This window comes from Lissotriton helveticus, chromosome 8, assembly GCF_964261635.1.
Source record: "Lissotriton helveticus chromosome 8, aLisHel1.1, whole genome shotgun sequence".
In the NCBI taxonomy this organism is placed as follows: Eukaryota; Metazoa; Chordata; class Amphibia; order Caudata; family Salamandridae; genus Lissotriton; species Lissotriton helveticus.
In genome coordinates this window covers 1,583,147,486-1,583,171,888 of record NC_136069.1, presented here as the reverse complement: position 1 = coordinate 1,583,171,888, position 24,403 = coordinate 1,583,147,486, and the positions used below count along the sequence as shown (strand labels likewise).

Here is a 24,403-nt window from a genome sequence, read left to right as displayed (position 1 = left end):
TCTGTCAAATAGAACCTTGATGTTCTTTTTGAAAGAGTGCAGCGCTCTGTGAGTAATGCACGCAATTTTGAATTGGGGAGCCATTGGAAGGTTAGCATAGCAGGGGAAATGTGGTCACATTTCTTGATGCTTAAGACGAAGGGTGCTGCAGCATGCAGTGTTGCTCTCAATGGGCCTAGGTGAACTTTGGGAATGCCTGAGAGAAGGGCAATTCCAAAGTGTAGTCTCGGGAGAATGTGAAACTGCACCACTGTTTTGAGGTTCTGATCGAAATCAGTTGTTTGATTTCCCAAAAGCTGCCTAAGTTGGTGGTGTGTGCTGTTGGCCATGGCTGCTATGAGGCTGTGAGGATTGAGATGATTATCAAGGGTGATGCCGAGTGATCTGGCACTCATGACAATAGAGAGGCAGCCATTGAAGGCAGGAATGGAATGTTGCCATCCATTCTTGCACTAGATTTATTGCTTTTGGAGGTGAGATCAAGAGAAATTCTATTTTAGTTGGGTTGAGTTCTAAATGGTGGTTTGACATCTAGTTTTGAATCTTAAAGAGTGTATTTGAAAGCAGGGCAATGCCTTCCCAGGATTAGATTTTCAAGTATATTTGGGTGTCGTTGACGTACAGGTGGAAGAGAATCCTAGAGTTTCTGAGAACCACACCTAGTGGTTCTAGATAGAGGTTGGAGAGGGTTGGGGAGAGGATCGAACCTTGAGGAATCTCCTGGTGAATGCTGACTGGTCTGGAGAATAAGTTGCTCATTTTTAAAATTTTGGAGCGGTTTGATAGGTAACAGAAGAACCAGTTGAGGACAGAGCCTCCACATCCCATGCTTAGTTCAAGAATGCAAAGGAGATCAAAATGGTTGACAGTGGTGAATTCTGCAGATAGATCCAAGAGGCCCAAGAGGCCCAGGCGGCAGGAATTGCCGGAGTCGAGGATTCTAAGGGTGTCATCGACAATTTGGAGGATCGCAGTTTCTGTAATCTGACCCTGGAAGAAACCTGATTGGAGAGTGTCTAGGAGGTTGTTTGTTTGAATGTGTGAGGCTAGCTGGTACACTATGCAACTTTCAATTACTTTTCCTAAAACTGGATGTGTGGACAGTAGTTGTTCAGATTCTTTGGATCGAGATGTTGTTTTTTTATGAGTGGAGTGATTTGACTCATTTTTGGTCATTCTGGGAAGAGGCCCTGTTTGAGAGAGGACTCGACCAAGGTGGTTCATATGGAGAGTAGGTGTTTGGCAAGAGATTTGCTGATAGAGCCTGGAATGGCATCCTGATGATGGTTTCAGGGTTTTACTTTGGAGATAGTTTGTTGTATGTCCTGCTCGGATGAAAGGATTACCATAATTATAGTGCCTTGCATGGCAAAGACTCCACTGTTTCAAGGGAGTTGTTGATAGGATGAAAGATATGGATGTCTCTAACTTTTTTAATCAATAAATCCACAAAGTTGTTTCAAAGGGCCACAGGTGGCTTAGGAGCGAAGTGATCGAGGGGTTAGTCCACTGTTCAATGACCTTAAATAGGCGCTTCAGTCTATTTGTTGCAGAATTCACAAGGGCACTGATATTGTAGGATTTGGCTCTGAGTATTCAGTCTCTCGCTTTGCAAAGCTTAGTCATACTCATGTGAGATGTTGCTTGTCTCCATTCTTTCTCGCATTTTCTGATAACCTTTCGTTCTTCATAAAGCTCTTTTGAAAACCAGGGCCTAGAGGGTTTTGGTCTGGATAAATTGCACTTTAGGGGTGAACATTTGTCAATAAGGGAGTCCTGCAGGAGTTGTACTTGTCAGTGGCCTTGTTAATGTCAAGATGAGGTGTAATCACAATTAGGGTGGGAAAGGCCATGATGGCTATGGATTCTGTGTCAAGTGTGGATGTGTCTCTAAGTTATATTTTCTCTTTCTTGATTTGCCTGTATTTTTGGTGGAAGAGAGGTTAGAAAAAACTGTATCTACATGTGATCAGACCAGTTGACTGGGATGGGGTTGTATATCTTTAGGTAGGGGAAACTGGAAACTTTCAGATCAAGAATGGTGCCTTTGTGGTGTAGGTTTATGGCAGTGATGTTGGAGATCAATGACATTGAGAAAGAAGGTAAAAATGCCCACATAGCTGTTGCCCACGTCTTCTCAGTGGATGTTGAAGTCACGAAGAAAGACATTGTTGTCATAGCTCATTGTTGAGAGGTTAAGAAATCCATGCATTCCTCGATGAAGGTGTTGTTTTGCCCCGGTGGCAAGTAAATCACATTCAATCTGAGGATAGAGGTAGTGGATGTTGACAATTTCACCGACATGCATTCAAAGACTGAAAGTGAGTCATCAGCATCTCAGAGAGTTTCAGTGAATGAGTGTGAGACCTCCACCATATCTATATTCCGCGCTCACACCGTAAAATTGAATAGTTGCAAGGAAAAAGAAGGTCTAGAGCGTGGTTAGATGAGACATTGAGCCCCATTTATGTGAGGATCAGGATGTCAAGATTGTGGGTCAGGATCAAGTCTGATAACTCTGGACAGTGTTTGACTGCAATTGTGTAGCATGCAGCTCAGGGAGAAGCTGTTGTCTTTCTGACTTAGCTGTTCCAGGAGGGTAGATGGGATTTGTATCAAGGTAAGAGGGGTTGAGCGTGCACTGGGATGGTGTATGAGTTTTATTGTGTCAGAAATGATGGTGGAAATCGAGCAGCCCCTTGTGGGAAGATAGGAGGAGGGGGTAGCAGAATTTGAAGCTGCGTAACTCTTTAGGAGATAGAGTAGGTCTGAGTTGTCTAGGGGTGGAGGTGTCTGTTTCTGTCTGGATAGATGGCAGTTTTTTGTTATGCTAGAAGGGTGAGGGGAATGGTCTGCAGGGGGTGATGGTGGTAGAAGTGGCAAGAAGATAGAGAGTCACTATGCTGGAATACAGCTGATGTGTAGATATCCATTCTTCAAGAGAGGTGTGAGAATGAGGATAGGAGCTTGTTGAACAGAGGTCAGTTTTGTTCAGTACTAGTAGTGGGGTGGAGGTGGACTGTTCGGAGTGGACTCTGAGGGGTTGGTGTTCAGGAGGGGGGAGGTGCTGGTTGTTGAAGTCTGGTGTTGGAGCAGGGGATAAAATGTAAATGTAAATGTAAATGTGTTTGTATTTATATAGCGCACTTCTACCCAGAGGTCTCGTAGCGCTGTATTCATACCGCTGTGGAACCCATCCTGGATTTCCTGTGAAATGTCCACTCCTGGGCACCCCCAAGGTGAAGCCAGGCATCCAAGCACTGCTGGGGCCGTTGTGGAGATTAAGCAAGCTATTGCCCAGAGTCACAGAGTGGGACCCATGATTAGACTAGGCACCGAGGCGAGAATGATCAGGTCCGGGGATATTGAGTCCAAGATCCGCCGAGGTGGGAATTGAACCCTGGTCCCGGGCCAGACCTCTGCATCAGGGTCTGCCGCTCTAACCATTGAGCCACGCTTCTCCACAAAAAAAGGTTGGGAGGAAGGGGAGACATGTTGGCCAACTCTGGGGATTAAAAAAGGTTGGGAGCGGATAAATTAAGTTGATTGTGTCCAGAATTGTATCACTGGCATTGAATATGATGTTCCCATTGTTGTAAATGGACATAGAAAGGTTCCCCGAGAGGGCAAAGCAGGAGCAGAATTTGAGGTTGCATCCAAGGGGGATGTTAGATAGAGAAGAGGATGGGATAAAACTGTGCAGGGATATGATCCATAGATCAGTGTTGTGTGTGAAGAGGAGGAGGTCAGTTTTGCATTGGCAGTGGTTTTGTCAGCAAAGAGGTTTTCTGGGAAGTCTCTCAAGGTCCTGTTTTTCATTGCATGTTTGGAAGGATTTGGTGGGTATTTGATCTTGAAAGCATTTGCACCGGATTTGGAAAGGGGCCCTGGGGTGGACTTGGTGGCAACAGATGTCGTCAACATGTTGGAGGCTGATGACTGTTGGGAAGTTATAGGAGTTGACCAAAGCAGCCATTGCTACATTAAAGATGGTCCTCCTGAGGTCATCCACAGCCTTGCAAAGCGCACTGTGATCGAGGAAACTGGCTAATCCTGTGGCAGCTCCAGGCTTATACGGTGAGATGGAGGAGATAAATCCCCAGTAGACCCTCTGAAGAGCGACAGGATTTGGCATTTTGATGTGTGGCTGGCGGCTGGATTGCTTGATTATGCAGAGCAGGAGCATGAGGTGGCCATCTTGGTGAGGGTTTGTTCACTCGAGGAGGGGTTTCTACTGTTGCTGTTGGAAGAGTAGTTATTCTTTTGGTGAATCAATTATAACTTTGCTGGGGAGGCTTCTTAATAGTAATGTGAAATACCCCAAATAGCAAGGGGCAGTGTCCAAACAAATTGGAACCGTTTATGTCTGAGTCTATTAATTACAATTACATTTTCTCAAAGAATGGAAGAAAATCACCACAGAGAAATGGGTGTCAAAACTAATACAATTTGGATATTGCATAGAAAGCCCCAAAGAAAAAGGTACATTCAAGACAAGAGAGCCTGCCTACTCAAGTAAGTTAAGGAGTTGCAGTTAGTACAAAGACTGGGAAGAAACAAGGAAAACTACTCAACATATTTCTTAAGACGAAAAGGAGATGCATCACTCAGAGCAATCCTAGACCTCAGATTTCTAAGCAAATTCACACGAACTCAGAGGTTCAAGATGACCACACTACAGGGGGTAATACCAAAAATTCAAATTGGGTATTTTATGGCCACAATACATTTGAAAGACTCTTACCTACTCATCACCATGAATAGAAGTCCCAAAAGATACCTCAGACTCAAGGAACACTACCAGTTCAAGGTACTGACCTTTGGAATAAAGTCAGCACAAAGAGTATACACAAAGGGGTCCATTAGGATGGCGGGCGGATTTCCCCCGCCAGGCTGGCGGTAGCCACCGCCAACCTGGCGGGGGCAATCTGCCCGCCATCCTTCCCTGTATTCCCCCCCGCCATATTAGTATGACGGAAGAAAACACCGCCCGCCACTTTTCCGCCCCGGTCGCCTTGCGGCCGGGGCGGAAAAAGTTTAATATGGTGGCGGTGTCTATTAGACACCGCCAGTCATATTACGATGGCAAGAGTGCAATGCCTTTCCATGGCGGCAATGCCGCCACGGAAATGCATATTTACAACAAGGGGTGAGAATACAGGATGTGCCCGCCACTTTGGCGGGCACATCCAAATGGGACCCCCGCCCTTAAGGCGGGCGGTCCCGTTTTCCGATGAGGCTCAAAGTGCCTAGCAATAGTAGCAGCACACATACGGCGGCAGGCAATACACATCTATCCCCACCTAGATGACTGATTGGTAAGAGAAAATTCATACAAACGATGCACACAACATATCCAACTGGTCATAACAACTCTTTTTCAACTAGGGTTTTCAATTCACATGGAAAAGTCCTCAACCGAACCAGAACAGGGAAGGGTTATATTGGGTGCAAGATTAAATACAATACTCAGGAAAGACTTCTCAGTGAGAAGAGAACAATAGCGCGTCTGAAGGAGGCACAACTCTACTGGAAGGGGCAAGCTCTGACAGTGAGGATGGTGCGAAATCTGATGGGAATGATGGATTCACATGAGACCATTTCATCAATGGTTGCAGAGTCAATGGTCACAATCAACAGGGAGTTGGGAAGATATAGTGGTTGTCACGCATAAAATAGAAAAGTGTGATGGAACAGAGCACATATACTACAAGGAAGGAATTTTACACAGCAACATCCTATACTGACCATAACAACGGGTGCCTTAGGTAAGAGATGGTGGGTGCAGATGAACAACCTCAAAGTCAGGGGGATCTGAAAGGACCAGGATGCAGTACAACACATCAATGTCCTAGAACTGAAGACAGTATTCCTAGACTTAACGACTTATACGCCTTTCAGAAATAGCTCTGGGGAAAACCATATTGATCGAACAGACAACACAACCACCATGTTTTATATAAACGGACAAGGAGGGACCCAGTTGATACCACTGTCAAGACTAGCACAGGAAATATGGATCTGCGCCATCCAAAGAGAAATGCAGATGGCAGCTATCCACCTAGCAGGGAAGGACAATACAGAAGCAGACAGACTAAGCAGACAAGCTTCATGGTCTCACGAGTGGGAACTGAGTCAAACGGTACTCAAAGATTTTTCACAGATGAGGAACACCTAAAATTAATCTCTTTGCAACTATCCAGAATGCAAAATGCAACCACTTTACCTTGAGACAACAGTATCACCGATCACTCGGGTATGCATTGTCAATAAACTGGTCTGGGAAATATTTGTACACTTTTCCTCCCATACCATTGCTCCACAAGGTGATCAGCAAATGCAGGAGCAGCAACATGACACATACTGATTGCATGGAGAAGTGTGGCTCACTGGTTAGAGGAGGCAGACCTGGAAGCAGAGGTCAGCCCGGGACCAGGGTTCAATTCCCGGCTCGGTGGGGTCTTGAGTCCTAAAATGTCCATGGACTCGACAATTCTCGCTCCGGTGCCTACTTGATTCACGGGTTCACACTCTGCGACTCTGGGCAATAGCTTGCTTAATCACCACAACGGCCCCTCGCGGCGGGATGCCTGGCTTTCACCTTGCGGATACCCTGCCGGGGTTATCTCACAGGGGAATACCAGGACGGGTTCCCTAAGCAAGCGCTTAGAAACCGCTCGGTGATTTGCGCTATATAAATTCCTGTACATTTACATTTACACATGACAGTGGGCAAGGCAGCAGTATTTCTCAGATCTGAGAAACCTGTCACATGGGAGGTTTTACAGACTACCAATCAGACTTGTCAATGCAAAAAGCTAAGTTTTTCCATCCAGGACCAGAGTCCTTATGTCTGACAGCATGGCTCCTGAAGACTTAGAATTTACACACCAAAAACTACCAGAAAAGATACTGGCTGTCTTGAAGAAGACAAAGAACATGTTACACAGCAAAATGGGAAAGATTCTCACTATTGTGCAGGAAAGAAGTATTTTGTAAAAGAATATACAAGCAAAAGACAGTTCTAAGATACTTAACACACCTTTTAGAGTGAAGACTAACCTATTCATCCCTGAAGGTGCATTTGGCAGCAGTAGGGGCATACTCTAGATGTCACATTAGAAGACGTTTTTTCACGTCACCAGTCATCAAACGGTTCTTGAAAGGAGCAAAAAGAATTGCACCCTCAAAAAGGGTACCAGCTACAACCTGGAATTTAATTATAGTTCTCACACAATTATTGAAAACACTCTTCGAACCATTACATAAGACATCAGTACAAATGCTCACACTAAAGACTGCTTTTTTAGTGGCCTTTACATAACTACGCAGAGATAGTGAGTTACAAGCACTCACAATACAGGAACCGTACTTTCGGATACAGAAGGACAAAATTGTCATGAGAACAGATTTGCAGTTCTTGCCAAAGTTGATCTCACAATTCCACATGAGTCGGAGTATTCAGATAGCAAGTTTCTTTCAGAAACCAAAGACACATGCAGAAAGAACATTAAACACTCTAGATGCAAGGCGAGCAGTAATGAATTACATAGAATGGAAAAATGCTCATAGGAAGACAAAGCAACTAGTCCTGTCATTTGCAAATAATTTCCTGGGAAGACCAGTAACAAAGAATTCAATTGCAAGATGAATTGGGCAAACAATCCAATTATGTGACAAACAGGCATGTGTCGCACTATAAAGCAATCCTGGTGCACTCTCAACCTTTTAGAGTGAAGACTAACCTGTTCATCCCTGAAGGTGCATTTGGCAGCACTAGGGGCATACTCTAGACGTCACATTAGAAGACGTTTTTTCACGTCACCAGTCATCAAATGGTTCTTGAAAGGAGCAAAAAGAATTGCACCCTCAAAAAGGGTACCAGCTACAACCTGGAATTTAATTATAGTTCTCACACAATTATTGAAAGCACTCTTCGAACCATTACATAAGACATCAGTACAAATGCTCACACTAAGGACTGCTTTTTTAGTGGCCTTTACATAACTACGCAGAGATAGTGAGTTACAAGCACTCACAATACAGGAACCGTACTTTCGGATACAGAAGGACAAAATTGTCAAGAGAACAGATTTGCAGTTCTTGCCGAAGTTGATCTCACAATTCCACATGAGTCGGAGTATTCAGATAGCAAGTTTCTTTCAGAAACCAAAGACACATGCAGAAAGAACATTAAACACTCTAGATGCAAGGCGAGCAGTAATGAATTACATAGAATGGAAAATTGCTCATAGGAAGACAAAGCAACTAGTCCTGTCATTTGCAAATAATTTCCTGGGAAGACCAGTAACAAAGAATTCAATTGCAAGATAAATTGGGCAAACAATCCAATTATGTGACAAACAGTCATGTGTCGCACTATAAAGCAATCCTGGTGCACTCTCAACCTTTTAGAGTGAAGACTAACCTATTCATCCCTGAAGGTGCATTTGGCAGCAGTAGGGGCATACTCTAGATGTCACATTAGAAGACGTTTTTTCACGTCACCAGTCATCAAACGGTTCTTGAAAGGAGCAAAAAGAATTGCACCCTCAAAAAAGGTACCAGCTACAACCTGGAATTTAATTATAGTTCTCACACAATTATTGAAAGCACTCTTCGAACCATTACATAAGACATCAGTACAAATGCTCACACTAAGGACTGCTTTTTTAGTGGCCTTTACATAACTACGCAGAGATAGTGAGTTACAAGCACTCACAATACAGGAACCGTACTTTCGGATACAGAAGGAGAAAATTGTCATGAGAACAGATTTGCAGTTCTTGCCAAAGTTGGTCTCACAATTCCACATGAGTCGGAGTATTCAGATAGCAAGTTTCTTCCAGAAACCAAAGACACATGCAGAAAGAACATTAAACACTCTAGATGCAAGGCGAGCAGTAATGAATTACATAGAATGGAAAAAGGCTCATAGGAAGACAAAGCAACTAGTCCTGTCATTTGCAAATAATTTCCTGGGAAGACCAGTAACAAAGAATTCAATTGCAAGATGAATTGGGCAAACAATCCAATTATGTGACAAACAGGCATGTGTCGCACTATAAAGCAATCCTGGTGCACTCTCAACAAGAAAGAAGGGAGCTACATTGGCTTTCCTAGCAAATACTCCGCTTCAAGACGTTTGTATGGCAGCAAACTTGCCAACAGTGCACAGGTTCACAAAACACTACTGTGTGGACATTCAGATGAACAAAGAACCACAAGTAGGCCAACATGTCTTACAACATCTTTTTTTAAATCAACGCTAATTTTCAACCCAACCACCATTGTAGTAAAAACTGCTACAAAATCAATGCACAGCATGTGAATCCAGAAAAGATTCATGCTCTAAAACATATAGGGGCATATTATCAAGGACCGGTGTTAAAAGTATCACTATTTTAAAACGGCGATAATGGGCTTGATAATACGCCCTTGTTGGTTCCCATAGAAGCCCATGTTTTGGTGTTAACATGGGCTTCTATGGGAATTAACAAGGGCGTATTATCAAGCCCAATATCACCGTTTTATCGGCAGTTTTCTGCCGATAAAACAGCGATAATTTTAACACTGGTCCTTGATAGTATGCCCCATAGTTTCTTTCCTTTCGGTGTAGTGTTGCAGCTTGAAGAATTTCTGGATTCAAAAGTGAACCCACCCTCCTCCGCCAAGAAGATGAGAGGGGAAAAAAATGAATCTGAAGATGGCGACCAAAGGTGGAAGGTTCTGAAAGAAGCACAACAAACTCACAAGGTGTTCCATATGAAGGTACGTTGATGCCCACCAACACCAAACACAAACATAGTAGAAGGACCTTTGGCCTTGAGTCTTTTCCTCTTCCTTTCGATATCTGCCTCTTGCTGCTGGCTGTCGAACTTTTACACCGACTTCACATTAATTGGTGTTTGTTATGTTAAAGTTTAGGAGAAAGTTAAAATTAGTTTCATAACAGAGCATCTGGTTTCTGTTTACATCTTCCCAATTCCACTGATCTTTCAGATAGTCACAAATGAAAATGATTGTAGTAAAGTTTTCCAGAACAGATCTGCTCCATTAAATATGGATATAGCACTACAAAACCCAATTCAACTTCAGCATGCTTTTTTCATAACTGAATAATAAAGTAGTGCAGACATAGACATGGGCCAAGACCCAAGGTTTAGGTTGAGTTGTAAGTTAAAGTATTCACAAAAACACAATTGAGGTAATGTACTTAACTTATTTACTTCAATTGAGTCTGAGGCAATTTTAGGCGGGAGACAGCTAAAATGAATCACTGACATATTATGGAAAGACACAATATCATACTACAAAAATATCGGCACAAAAATATCGAACACAATAATATCGACATCCTATACATAACTAAAACATACAAAAATATCAGATACACAATATCGACCTACATAAACATTGATCTCACTAAAATTCGACAACATACATATCGAAAGATATAAATATCGACTACATTAAAATATATACACTAAGTCAAAAATATCGAGAACACATTTATCATCAACAATATTATCGTTAATTTATATATATCGAAATTATTTATATATATATATATCAATACTTTCCAACGTGTAAAAATTAAATTAACACCAAAATACACATCGCTCATAACAAACTATAAATATAATTACATTTCAGATTTATAAAACATCTAATAATTTAAAAAATTTAAATAAAAGATTTTAATTAAATTATATAAAATTAACACCCAAAATTATTATTTTACGTTTGCCTTCTATAGAAAAAAAAACTTAACATATATTCAAAAATACAAACTGACCAATGAAAACACTGAAAATATAAATTAACCAATAGCAAACTAATTACTAACTCCAAACCACTATATAAACAATTACACACTAAACCCAAACCACATGAAGAAAAAAATGACAGGAGAAAATACATTGGATAAATTCGACTACACCTACAAGAACATCAAGATTGAACCTAAAATTCAATGGATTAAAAGTAAGTAACTAAAATAAACTAAATAAAACTAACTGCTAGAATGTTAAAAATTACAAACATGATAAAATTACTAATGCATATCTACTTTTTATTTTCTCCTACCACTACAGAATACTCTACTAACAAAGAACAGAGAACATAATTCTGAAAACCAGGATACTACTAACAACGTAAGTATGTTCAAACATGAAACTAACTGCTAAAATGTTAAAAATAACAAACATGTTCAAATTACTAATGCATATCTACTTTTTATTTTCTCCTACCACTACAGAATACTCTACTGACAAAGAACATAGAACAAAAATCAGAAAACCAAGATACAACTAACAAAGTAAGTATGTTCAAACATTTTCTTAAAAAACATAAAATAAGTTTAAGCTAAATTTATAGCAAAAACTGTAATTGCAACCTAAAAAATATCTCTGAACAATTAACACAAATAAATGCATTTTTTCCTACCAGATCAACAAAACACAGAAAATAAAGGCCACAACTAAACAGTCAAGTACATCAAAATCAAAGACCGAATTTCTACAAATGTAAGTATATACTATAAAAATGTTTTTACATTAACTTAAAATACATACATTATTTTTTAAATAACTACAAAATATATTTCTTGCAGAATAACAAACAACAAAATGACTGAAGGAGCTGAATTTGTTACCAGCCAGAAAGGAAAACTATTACTCTGCTACATGGTTTACACTTATACCCAAGAGAAACAATCTGGGTTGAAAGTTAATTGGAAATGTAGCAAATATTACTCAAACAAATGTTACGGAACGGCAACAACTAGAGAAGCAACAGTACTTTATACTAGGGAACACAACCACCCACCAAACGTAACAGAAATAGAAGTTAGAACAGTATTGGAAAACATAAAAGAGGCAAGCACAGGTTCCCAAAAAGCAACAAGCGTCATCTTAAAAGAACAAATTCCCCAAATACCTAAAACAGCCACTACTCAGATGCCAAATATAGTTTCACTAAAAAGAACAATAACAAAAATAACAACTACTACTACCACTCAACCTCCTAGAACATATAGCGATATCAATTTAAATCCTAACCAAACTATAACTTTAAGCGAACGACCATTTGTCATTTACGACAATGAAAAAAATGATTTTTAGCACTAATATAAACCTCATAAACCTTCAGCAAAGCCAATATTGGATGATGGATGGGACTTTTAACATCTGTCCCAAACCTTTTTTACAATTATACACAATACATGGCCTATATCTAAACTGCAACATACCTCTACTTTATGCACTTCTTCCAAATAAAACTAATTCCACTTATATGGCATTATTAAACACAATCAAACAAAAAACTAATGACTATTCCCCTGAAAAAATAATACTTGATTTTGAACAAGCAATGCTTTCAAGTATTTTAAAAATACACCCCCATACCTGTATTCAAGGCTGCTATTATCATTTTAACCAGTGTCTATGGAGACATTTACAAAAGACAACTTTAAGCATAGAATATGCAACAAACTCATCTTTTGCATATTTAGGTTGAGGTTGAGTTGTAAGTTAAAGTATTCACAAAAACACAATTGAGGTAATGTACTTAACTTATTTACTTCAATTGAGTCTGAGGCAATTTTAGGCGGGAGACAGCTAAAATGAATCACTGACATATTATGGAAAGACACAATATCATACTACAAAAATATCGGCACAAAAATATCGAACACAATAATATCGACATCCTATACATAACTAAAACATACAAAAATATCAGATACACAATATCGACCTACATAAACATTGATCTCACTAAAATTCGACAACATACATATCGAAAGATATAAATATCGACTACATTAAAATATATACACTAAGTCAAAAATATCGAGAACACATTTATCATCAACAATATTATCGTTAATTTATATATATCGAAATTATTTATATATATATATATCAATACTTTCCAACGTGTAAAAATTAAATTAACACCAAAATACACATCGCTCATAACAAACTATAAATATAATTACATTTCAGATTTATAAAACATCTAATAATTTAAAAAATTTAAATAAAAGATTTTAATTAAATTATATAAAATTAACACCCAAAATTATTATTTTACGTTTGCCTTCTATAGAAAAAAAAACTTAACATATATTCAAAAATACAAACTGACCAATGAAAACACTGAAAATATAAATTAACCAATAGCAAACTAATTACTAACTCCAAACCACTATATAAACAATTACACACTAAACCCAAACCACATGAAGAAAAAAATGACAGGAGAAAATACATTGGATAAATTCGACTACACCTACAAGAACATCAAGATTGAACCTAAAATTCAATGGATTAAAAGTAAGTAACTAAAATAAACTAAATAAAACTAACTGCTAGAATGTTAAAAATTACAAACATGATAAAATTACTAATGCATATCTACTTTTTATTTTCTCCTACCACTACAGAATACTCTACTAACAAAGAACAGAGAACATAATTCTGAAAACCAGGATACTACTAACAACGTAAGTATGTTCAAACATGAAACTAACTGCTAAAATGTTAAAAATAACAAACATGTTCAAATTACTAATGCATATCTACTTTTTATTTTCTCCTACCACTACAGAATACTCTACTGACAAAGAACATAGAACAAAAATCAGAAAACCAAGATACAACTAACAAAGTAAGTATGTTCAAACATTTTCTTAAAAAACATAAAATAAGTTTAAGCTAAATTTATAGCAAAAACTGTAATTGCAACCTAAAAAATATCTCTGAACAATTAACACAAATAAATGCATTTTTTCCTACCAGATCAACAAAACACAGAAAATAAAGGCCACAACTAAACAGTCAAGTACATCAAAATCAAAGACCGAATTTCTACAAATGTAAGTATATACTATAAAAATGTTTTTACATTAACTTAAAATACATACATTATTTTTTAAATAACTACAAAATATATTTCTTGCAGAATAACAAACAACAAAATGACTGAAGGAGCTGAATTTGTTACCAGCCAGAAAGGAAAACTATTACTCTGCTACATGGTTTACACTTATACCCAAGAGAAACAATCTGGGTTGAAAGTTAATTGGAAATGTAGCAAATATTACTCAAACAAATGTTACGGAACGGCAACAACTAGAGAAGCAACAGTACTTTATACTAGGGAACACAACCACCCACCAAACGTAACAGAAATAGAAGTTAGAACAGTATTGGAAAACATAAAAGAGGCAAGCACAGGTTCCCAAAAAGCAACAAGCGTCATCTTAAAAGAACAAATTCCCCAAATACCTAAAACAGCCACTACTCAGATGCCAAATATAGTTTCACTAAAAAGAACAATAACAAAAATAACAACTACTACTACCACTCAACCTCCTAGAACATATAGCGATATCAATTTAAATCCTAACCAAACTATAACTTTAAGCGAACGACCATTTGTCATTTACGACAATGAAAAAAATGATTTTTAGCACTAATATAAACCTCATAAACCTTCAGCAAAGCCAATATTGGATGATGGATGGGACTTTTAACATCTGTCCCAAACCTTTTTTACAATTATACACAATACATGGCCTATATCTAAACTGCAACATACCTCTACTTTATGCACTTCTTCCAAATAAAACTAATTCCACTTATATGGCATTATTAAACACAATCAAACAAAAAACTAATGACTATTCCCCTGAAAAAATAATACTTGATTTTGAACAAGCAATGCTTTCAAGTATTTTAAAAATACACCCCCATACCTGTATTCAAGGCTGCTATTATCATTTTAACCAGTGTCTATGGAGACATTTACAAAAGACAACTTTAAGCATAGAATATGCAACAAACTCATCTTTTGCATATCAAATAAAAAAACTCACACCACTGGCTTACGTTCCAGAAACAGACGTAGTAGAACACTACAACCTTTTAATTGATAGCACCTTTTATAAACAAAATGAAGAAAAATTAAGTCAACTTTTAGACTACGTTGAAGATACCTGGGTAGGCAGACTCCACAGATCTGGCCACAGAAGAAATCCTAAATTCCTAATACCCTGGTGGAACGTTTACCGAAGCACCTTAAATGGTGAATCAAAAACAAACAACGCTGTTGAAGGCTGGCCCAATGCCTTCCTACAATCAACTGGACGAACTAAACCAAGTTTAGAAAAATGTATTAAATGCCTACAAAAAGAACAAAGCTATCAAGAGTTCAGAATGGAACAATCCATTACTGAACTAACTCCAAAAACATCTAAACAAACCAAGCAAATGCACAAATACCTACAACAACAAGTAAAGTTGTACCCCAGCACAAAAGGCATTGAATACCTCAACATAATAGCCAAAACACTACTCTAAATTACTGTGAACAACAAACCAGTCCTAAAAAATAAAACCAATACAATATAAATAACAATAATACATTTTATCTACAAAAAAATTAATGTGTGCAATATATGTAATATTTTATTACATATATATACACACATTATTAAATTTGAAATAAATAAACCATAACAATAATGATAATAACATTACCCACCCACAATAAATAAAATGTAAAAAACTTACCAAGCATATTCCAAGTGCTGTAGAATGCATCTTCACCAAAACAATCCAATTAGGAAAAAGTTTGCCCCAAAAAAATTAAAAAATACAACTGTCCTAAAACTGAATGATCCATTCAACGAATATCCTTCGAATAACCATAAAAAACCCGAAAATTTATAAAATATAGAACAAACGCTCCAGGAAACCCAAAAAATTTAAAGAAGTGTTCAAAATCCATTAGTTAATAATACTAACAAGCACTTCTTTAAAAAAAAAAAAACGACTACTTCCGACATCACGTAGACCTGCAACAAAAAAATATAAACCATACATACCCACCCACATAAAACAACACATAAACACCTACTAACATCACTAGTAACATTATATTTAACCTAAATATACTTTAAACATCGAAATACTGACTCTACAAACAAGCCTAAAACAAGCTAAAAGTACGTACATCCACCATACGTAAATACAGCATCTCAAACAGTTTAATATAACTAATTTACTTCTAACAACACTAAATAGTACCACACTACTATCAAAAGTACTTTAAAACACACTTAAAACATATAAAACAAACCTTACCTTTAGCGACGTGAAGTGTCTCCCAACCGCGAGCTGGTCTTCATCCAAATGACACAAAATGACCTAAAGCGGTTACAAAAGAAAAGACCCAAAACTAATACAATAGATTAACCTTACAAACATATTATTTAATTTTTTTAAATATTCCTTTATAGATTTAAAAATAAATACTATGTCAAAAAATAAATGTTTTTTATTTGTATTAAAATACTTGAAATGTATATATTTTGTAAAATTATAAAAATAAATATTATAAAATACATAATATTTATTATTATAATTATTAAAACCTGGAAAAATTGTACAAAATTCTGTGAGACAAATTTTCAATTAGTATATACATAAACCTGTGTTAAAATGTTTTTTTCATTTAAATATATTGTTTAAAAAATTAATATGAATACGTTTAATATTAATATAAAACAGTATGTACAACCAACATGTATAACAATATAAAAATATTGTATAATATGTGAAAAAATTGTACTTTTTTGTTATCATTTTAAACCATACTTGCATCTGTATTATTTTTTTTTAAATAAAATGTACAATTTCAAACAAATATAAAAATGTAAATTGATTATAAAATTGTTTTCCAAATATATGTAACCATATAAATTAGTATGAGATAAAAATGTAATACTAATGTTTTTTTTTTGTCATGTCATTAAAAAAATAAAAGATTCCAACTACACAAAAATTGTATACATTTATTTATAGTCATAAATAAATTACTATTCCCACTCCAATCTACATTATTTTGTGGTACATGCTGAACACTAATAAAATATATTTTACTATTCCCACTTCAATCTACATTAAATTGGGATAGGTGCTGGACACTAATTTGAAATTATTTACTATTCCCACTCCAGTCTACATTAAATTGGGGTAAGTGCTGGACACTAATTAAATATAATGTACTATTCCCACTCTACATAAAATTGGGGTAAGTGCTGGACACTAATTATAATTTACTATTCCCACTCCAGTCTACATTAAATTGGGGTAGGTGCTGGACACTAATTAAATAAAATGTACTATTCCCACTCAAGTCTACATTAAATTTGGGTAGGTGCTGGACACTAATTAATTATAATTTACTATTCCCACTCCAGTCTACATTAAATTGGGGTAGGTGCTGGACACTAATTAAATAAAATGTACTATCCCCACTCCAGTTTACATAAAATTGGGGTAAATGCTGGACACTAATTAATTATAATGTACTATTCCCTCTCCAGTCTACATAAAATTGGGGTAAGTGCTGGACACTAATTAATTATAATTTACTATTCCCACTCCCATCTACATTAAATTGAAGTAGGTGCTGGACACTAATTAAATAAAATGTACTATTCCCACTCCAGTCCACATTAAATTTGGGTAGGTGCTGGACACTAATTAATTTTAATTTACTATTCCCACTCCACTCTACATTAAATTGTGGTAGATGCTGGACACTGATTAAATAAAAATTACTATTCCCACTCCATTCTACATTAAATTGGGGTAGGTGCTGGACACTAATTAAATATAAATTACTATTCCCACTCCAGTCTACATTAAATTGGGGTAGGTGCTGGACACTAATTAAATACAATTTACTATTCCCACTCCAGTTTACATAACATTGGGGTAAATGATGGACACTAATTAATTATAATGTACTATTCCCACTCCAGTCTACATACAATTGGAGTAAGTGCTGGACACTAATTATAATTTAGTATTCCCACTCCAGTCTACATTAAATTGAAGTAGGTGCTGGACACTAATTAAATAAAATGTACTATTCCCACTCCAGTTTACATAAAATTGGGGTAAATGCTGGACACTAATTAATTATAATTTACTATTCCCACTCCAGTCTACATAAAATTGGGGTAAGTGCTGGACACTAATAATTATAATTTACTATTCCCACTCCAGTCTACATTAAATTGGGGTAGGTGCTGGACACTAACTTAAAATTATTTAATTTTTTCCACTCCAGTCTACATTAAATTGGGGTAGGTGCTGGACACTAATTAAATACAATTTACTATTCCCACTCCAGTTTACATAACATTGGGGTAAATGATGGACACCAATTAATTATAATTTACTATTCCCACTCCAGTCTACATAAAATTGGAGTAAGTGCTGGACACTAATTAATTATAATTTAGTATTCCCACTCCAGTCTACATTAAATTGAAGTAGGTGCTGGACACTAATTAAATAAAATGTACTATTCCCACTCCAGTTTACATAAAATTGGGGTAAATGCTGGACACTAATTAATTATAATTTACTATTCCCACTCCAGTCTACATAAAATTGGGGTAAGTGCTGGGCAATAATTAATTATAATTTACTATTCCCACTCCAGTCTACATTAAATTGAAGTAGTTGCTGGACACTAATTAAATAAAAATTACTATTCCCACTCCACTCTACATTAAATTGGGGTAGGTGCTGGACACTCATTAATTTTAATTTACTATTCCCACTCCAGTTTACATAAAATTGAGGTAAATGCTGGACACTAATTAATTATAATTTACTATTCCCACTCCAGTCTACATAAAATTGGGGTAAGTGCTGGACACTAATTATAATTTACTATTCCCACTCCAGTCTACATTAAATTGAGGTAGGTGCTGGACACTAATTAAATTAAATTTACTATTCCCACTCCAGTCTTCATTAAATTGGGGTAGGTGCTGGACACTAATTAATTTTTATTTACTATTCCCACTCCCGTCTACATTAAATTGTGGTAGGTGCTGGACACTAATTAAATAAAAATTACTATTCCCATTCCAGTCTACATTAAATTTGAGTAGTAGCTGTAAACCAATAAAATATTTATAATACATCAGAAAAAAATTATAGAAACAAATTAAATAATATAGTAATATAATCTGTGTTTTCTAAACATTAATTTTATTTAAAAATTTTAAATTATATTTTCAACAAAATTAAAAAATATTACAAATTTATACATTGTGAAAGAAATTTAAAAAAAATGTAAATTTTTTTTCCTAAAAATATTTTTTTATTTTGTATTTAATTTCGAAATTTTTATATTTTTTTAAATTTTTTTAACAAATATTGCTTCAAATTTCTAATTTTTTAAAACACTCCCCACCCTTTTCCCCTATAAACTCAACACCCCGATACTACATTTTTTTATTTATTAAATTAAAAAAAAATTACATTTCTTTTTTATTTTTTTAATTTTTAAAAAAAAGTTTTTATACCAATATTACTTCAAATTTATAATTTTTTAAAACACTCCCCACCCTTATACCCTATAAACTCAACATCACGCTACAAAAAACATTTAAATTTTTTTAATTTCATTATTTATTTTTTAAAATTTTATTAAATCTTTTACAAATATTGCTCCAAAATTATTATTTTTTAAAACACTCCCACCATTATCCCCATTAAACTCAACATCCCGCTACAAAATATATAATTTTTTTTAAATTTCATAATTTTTTTTACATTTTATAAAATTTCTAACAAATATTGCTTCGAAATTATGATTTTTTTAAAACACTCCCCACCCTTATCCCCTATAAACCCAATATCCCGCTCCTCAAATGATATATTATTTAAAAAAATATATATAATTATTACATTTTAAAAACACATTGAAATGACTAATTATTAATAAAAACATTTCTAAAAAATAAACATATTTAACTAATAATTACAATATATCAATATTTTCATACAAGGATATTTTGTCTTTCTATATTTTAGCATCCGATATTAAATTACACATACTTAAAACGATATTTTTGTAATCCATATTTAATTATTCAATATACTTTTCCATCGATATTGAAACTTCGATATTCTGTCACATCGATAATAAAAAGTCGATATTATGTCTGCTTACCCGCTAAAATAAAGCCATTTTGACATAGAAAACTGGTAGTCTTCAAATTGAATTGGGTCTCTTGACATGTATGCATTTTCGCTGTTTGCACCACGGGAGCCCATAGCATCTCTGCTACGCTTCTGTTCAAATCATGTCAACATTACAACATTTGGGAATGCTTGTGGTCCTCAAACTCTGTCTCCTACTATCTTTGTATTTAACTCTACATGTAGGGTACTTACAAGTGAGATATCTTTGTGAATGTTATGGTGACCAGAGGCCTTTCGACAGCCAACAAGATGGCTCAGTGAATTACACATTTGTTGCGGACCTCAGATAGATGTATGTTGTTACTACGCATGCTTTTTCAATGCATGCCTTTACCACGCAACTTTTACAACGCAAGTCGTTACAACGACTTGCGTTGGGGGGCGCTGGATAGTGAATAGTTTAATTTACTATTCCAACTCCAGTCCCCGTGGATAGTAGGGAAGGTTTTGGATAGTAAATTAACCTATTCCCTATCCTACAGCGCAAGTCGTTGTAACGACTTGCGTTGTAAAAGTTGCGTGGTAAAGGTAGTGCGTGGTAAAAGTTGCGTTGTAATTGCTGTTCCCCCCTCAGATTCCCTTCAGTTAAATACATTGCATAGCATTATGTTTGGTAATAGTAGCACCTGTTATGCACAGTGCTTTGAAACAGCTAACCATGCACTATGAAAAAGTACAAAACTGTTATTTACTCTTTTTTACACATAACTAAATATACACAACTACTCTTTTTTGGTCTGGGGTAAGACCTTTCCTTTAAAAATATATATAACAAACGCATATAGTAGGCATTTGGTCAGCTTCTTTAAGCGAGCAATTGTTTTGGGTCAGAACCCTTCAGCCATTGCTTGAGACATTGTCAATCACATTTTGGATGAGTATGCAGTAATATTTTAGTCTAACTGTCTTTCTATACCCTGTTTGGGTGTATTCTTCCATCTCCCTCAGTATGCATAATGGATTATTTTACATCTCAAGAGTATGGTCAGTCATCACACTTTTTGCCACATTCTGTTACTCATGTGACATTTGTATTTTATTAATTGACCAACCTTATTTTTCAGTGTAGCATCCACTTTTCTGATGCTGTCACCAGCAGTTGTTTTCTTTAATTTCTCTTCACAGCACAACTTTAATGCTGATTTGCTGCTCCATGCAAATTCTCTGGTGCTCCACCAACCACTCATATTTGTTTTCTTTTCTTGCACTGTCCAGGCATGCTAATACTCAGGGCTTGTGCTCTTGCAGCCCTCAGGGTATATCCCAGGTCAGCATGCTGATTAGCAATGCAGCATAACACCTGTGGCAAAGCTGATTTTATGGACCTCAAAATGAAACACTTATGAAGACCAAGGACCATCTCATTCAACAAGGTGGACTTGTGCTTCTTATGAAGATGATTATGAACAGCTCTAGTTGCTCAAATACCTATGCTACCAGCGGACCTCATCATCAAAGCATCTTCAAGTTAGCTGGACATACAAGTAACAGGCACGACCCACATTAACTAATCACCGAGCCAGCAAGATGGCTCTGCTTGTGTTAACACTGCAAGAATACATGAAGTGGTCACAAGTTTGAGTGTTCAAATCACAGCAGTTTACACAAAGGCTTCCATCCTTCTAATGCTGGTAAATTCTTCACCATTAAATAGACCAAGAGTAACTTTTTGTATTTTTTGTAGCAGCAGGTAAGAAGTATGCTTCTTTGTGTCACTCACTCACTTATAGTTCCTTTTTAACAGGCATGTATCGCACAAGTTTGCGTTGTGTTTGCACTATTGATTTGCATCTTATTCTATGGCCTTATTGGCAGGTTAAACATGCCAGTTGGGAATGTGCCAATTTTACCAATATTTATGGGTCAAAGCACATACACTGGGGGCTGGTCAGCAGCACCCTGTCTGCAAAGATCAGCAATACCAGTCAGCACAAATGGAGGTGACCACACAAAAAGCGGCCTGTTCTGAGTGTCATAGAGTTATTTTCTCATTGATTGCATAATGAAAGGATATAAGCCATTCTGGATGCTTTTGGGCGCAAACAGTAACAATGAATGCACTGCCGCTAGGGCAGCTGCAAACTGGTGCTGCTCTGGGGGCAGCACATTCAAGTGAAATACGGAGCAGCTGTTTCAAAGCCGCTCTGTGTTTGACAGTGCAGGCGGTTTGAAGAAGACAGAGAGATCCCCTTGCAGGCAGGTGCACTGAGAGACTGCACCCATCTGTAAGGGGATAACTAGGGGGGTTCATAGGGCTCCCTTTCTCCCCTCCAGAGGGCCACCTTAAGGAGGCACACTTTCGGTGCACCACCGTTTTGTGGAGCACTTTCAATAAGGGCATGTTTGCCTCGGTGTACACATCCATAATATGGTGCGGGACAGAGCCAAAGTGATTCCCTCATTTGCATGGGGCCAAACCCCCATGCAAATGAAGAACCACCCTCTCATGATAGCACTAGAGCTATATGTGTGCCAGCGCTGTCAGTATTACAGAAGGTAACACACAAGCGTCTGTAGCCCCGTCTGTAATATCATTGTGCCCCGGGGGTGCACTAAGCAGAAACAAAGGCCCGTTGCACCCCCAGGGCACAATGTAGAATAGGGCCCCTGGTGTACAAACTAGTGTACAAGAAATACTAATACCCCCAGTCATGTTAAGAGTAACGATATAAGGGCACATCATTTGTGCAAGTGGCAAGATGCGTGAAGTACTTTGGATTTGCAGGATAAGGGGAAATATCATATATTAAAGTCCTAACCAAGATATCCGAATGATTCCTGTACAGTCAGTGCAGAGGTAATGTGTAATTGTGTCACAATGCTTTTGACCCAGTGCAGCCGCTGTGTAATACTTTAACCGCATGCGTGCGGCAGTTTTTCCCGCTGTGTGCGGCATTTTCATAAATACCATGTTACATGACGAGCTCACCTTGTCATCCGCACAGGGTAGGTAACGCTGATGACGAGCTGAGCTCGTCATCAGCATGGAAAGGGTTAATAAAGGTCACAACAAATAACCCAGAGTTTATGCAGCGTCCACAGCATCCACACTCGGCATTTACTATAACCATGACAGCACTCAATAGGTTAACTAATCGAATTTTTGTCTTTCAAATTTTCAGTTAGTAAAATACATGGTTGATTGTGGCCTATTTTAAAACCCATATTCCAAGTCTCATCATCTTTAACGTTAGTGCTTGGTTATTTTTGTGTGAAGTTTCTGTGACAGAGGGTTTGGTCAGGGAAACAGGTACTAATAATATAGCCCCACTCCCCAGATATGATTCCTGCACTCTGATACACATAGTCTTCAGCCAAATCGATTTTTAGCTTAGTATGTTCAACTAGAAATGTTGATCATGCATAACATCATAAGCATAACCTTTGTTTCTGGGGGAAATGTTACATACATTAGAATGGATTAGCATGCAAGTTACATTGGTATGACCTCTATTTATGCCTCCAATAAAAATGCAGAACTAGATTTACTAAGTCTTAGCTTCTCCCCAATTTTTGTGTGCGGGCAAGATGGCTTCTGCATCCGCGGTCGAGTGAGCTGACCGTTAGACCCCTTCCCGGCTAATCCCTTCTTCCCTGGCTTTTGATCAGGATTATGCAGTGCCGATAGAAGTTTTGCATTTTCCAGCATCTGTAGATGATTTGGTGCTCAAGGATTTGGCTGTGGGGGCTGCTGCTGCCCTCAGCTCTTCTATAATGTCAGCCCCGTTTCCCTTGCTTACTTGCTCAATCCTTCCGATGCCGCCAAAGGCATCCAACAGGGGCGGCAAGTCCCGCGGCCCGCTGACCTGCCTGGATAGTCCATAGAAAAGTACCCTGGACGGGGATGGAGGGAGTGCTGGTGCCAAAGGACGACGCCTGCTGCAGACATATCGGCTGAAACATCGGGATCGAATCATGGTACGAAAGGCAGCCTCTCTGTTTGAGGGCGGCAGACGGTTCCTGCTTTATTTAAAGTGCAAAGCAAGAAGAACAGCCAGCCTCGGGACCTGTCAGTCAGTATACCAGCGTCTCAGAAAACAGAAGCTTACGATCCTGGGGTTGAAGGTAGTTCCCCTGGGGGGTACAGGGGGCTGACAATTCATCTGCCTTGCCCTGTAATGGCACCACCCACGGGATTCTGTAACTCCAGTAATTGAGCAGCATCCCCAATGCATTGTGGGAAATGGAGGCTTTTTGGATCCTGGACATTTTAACAGCGCTAGGGGACAGTAATTGTATGATCAAAGATGGTGACTGGGCGGAAGTAAAGCTACAGACACCTAGCAATGGGGATATCCTCTCAGGTACAATGAGAG

The 24,403-nt window shown here is 37.4% G+C and overlaps 1 protein-coding gene across 1 annotated transcript in view; it reads right to left on the bottom strand.

The window, feature by feature from the left end:
- Window positions 1–24,403, bottom strand: part of LOC144773529 (solute carrier organic anion transporter family member 2B1-like) — a 442,157-nt gene that overhangs the window by 254,103 nt on the left and 163,651 nt on the right. The window lies entirely within an intron of this gene.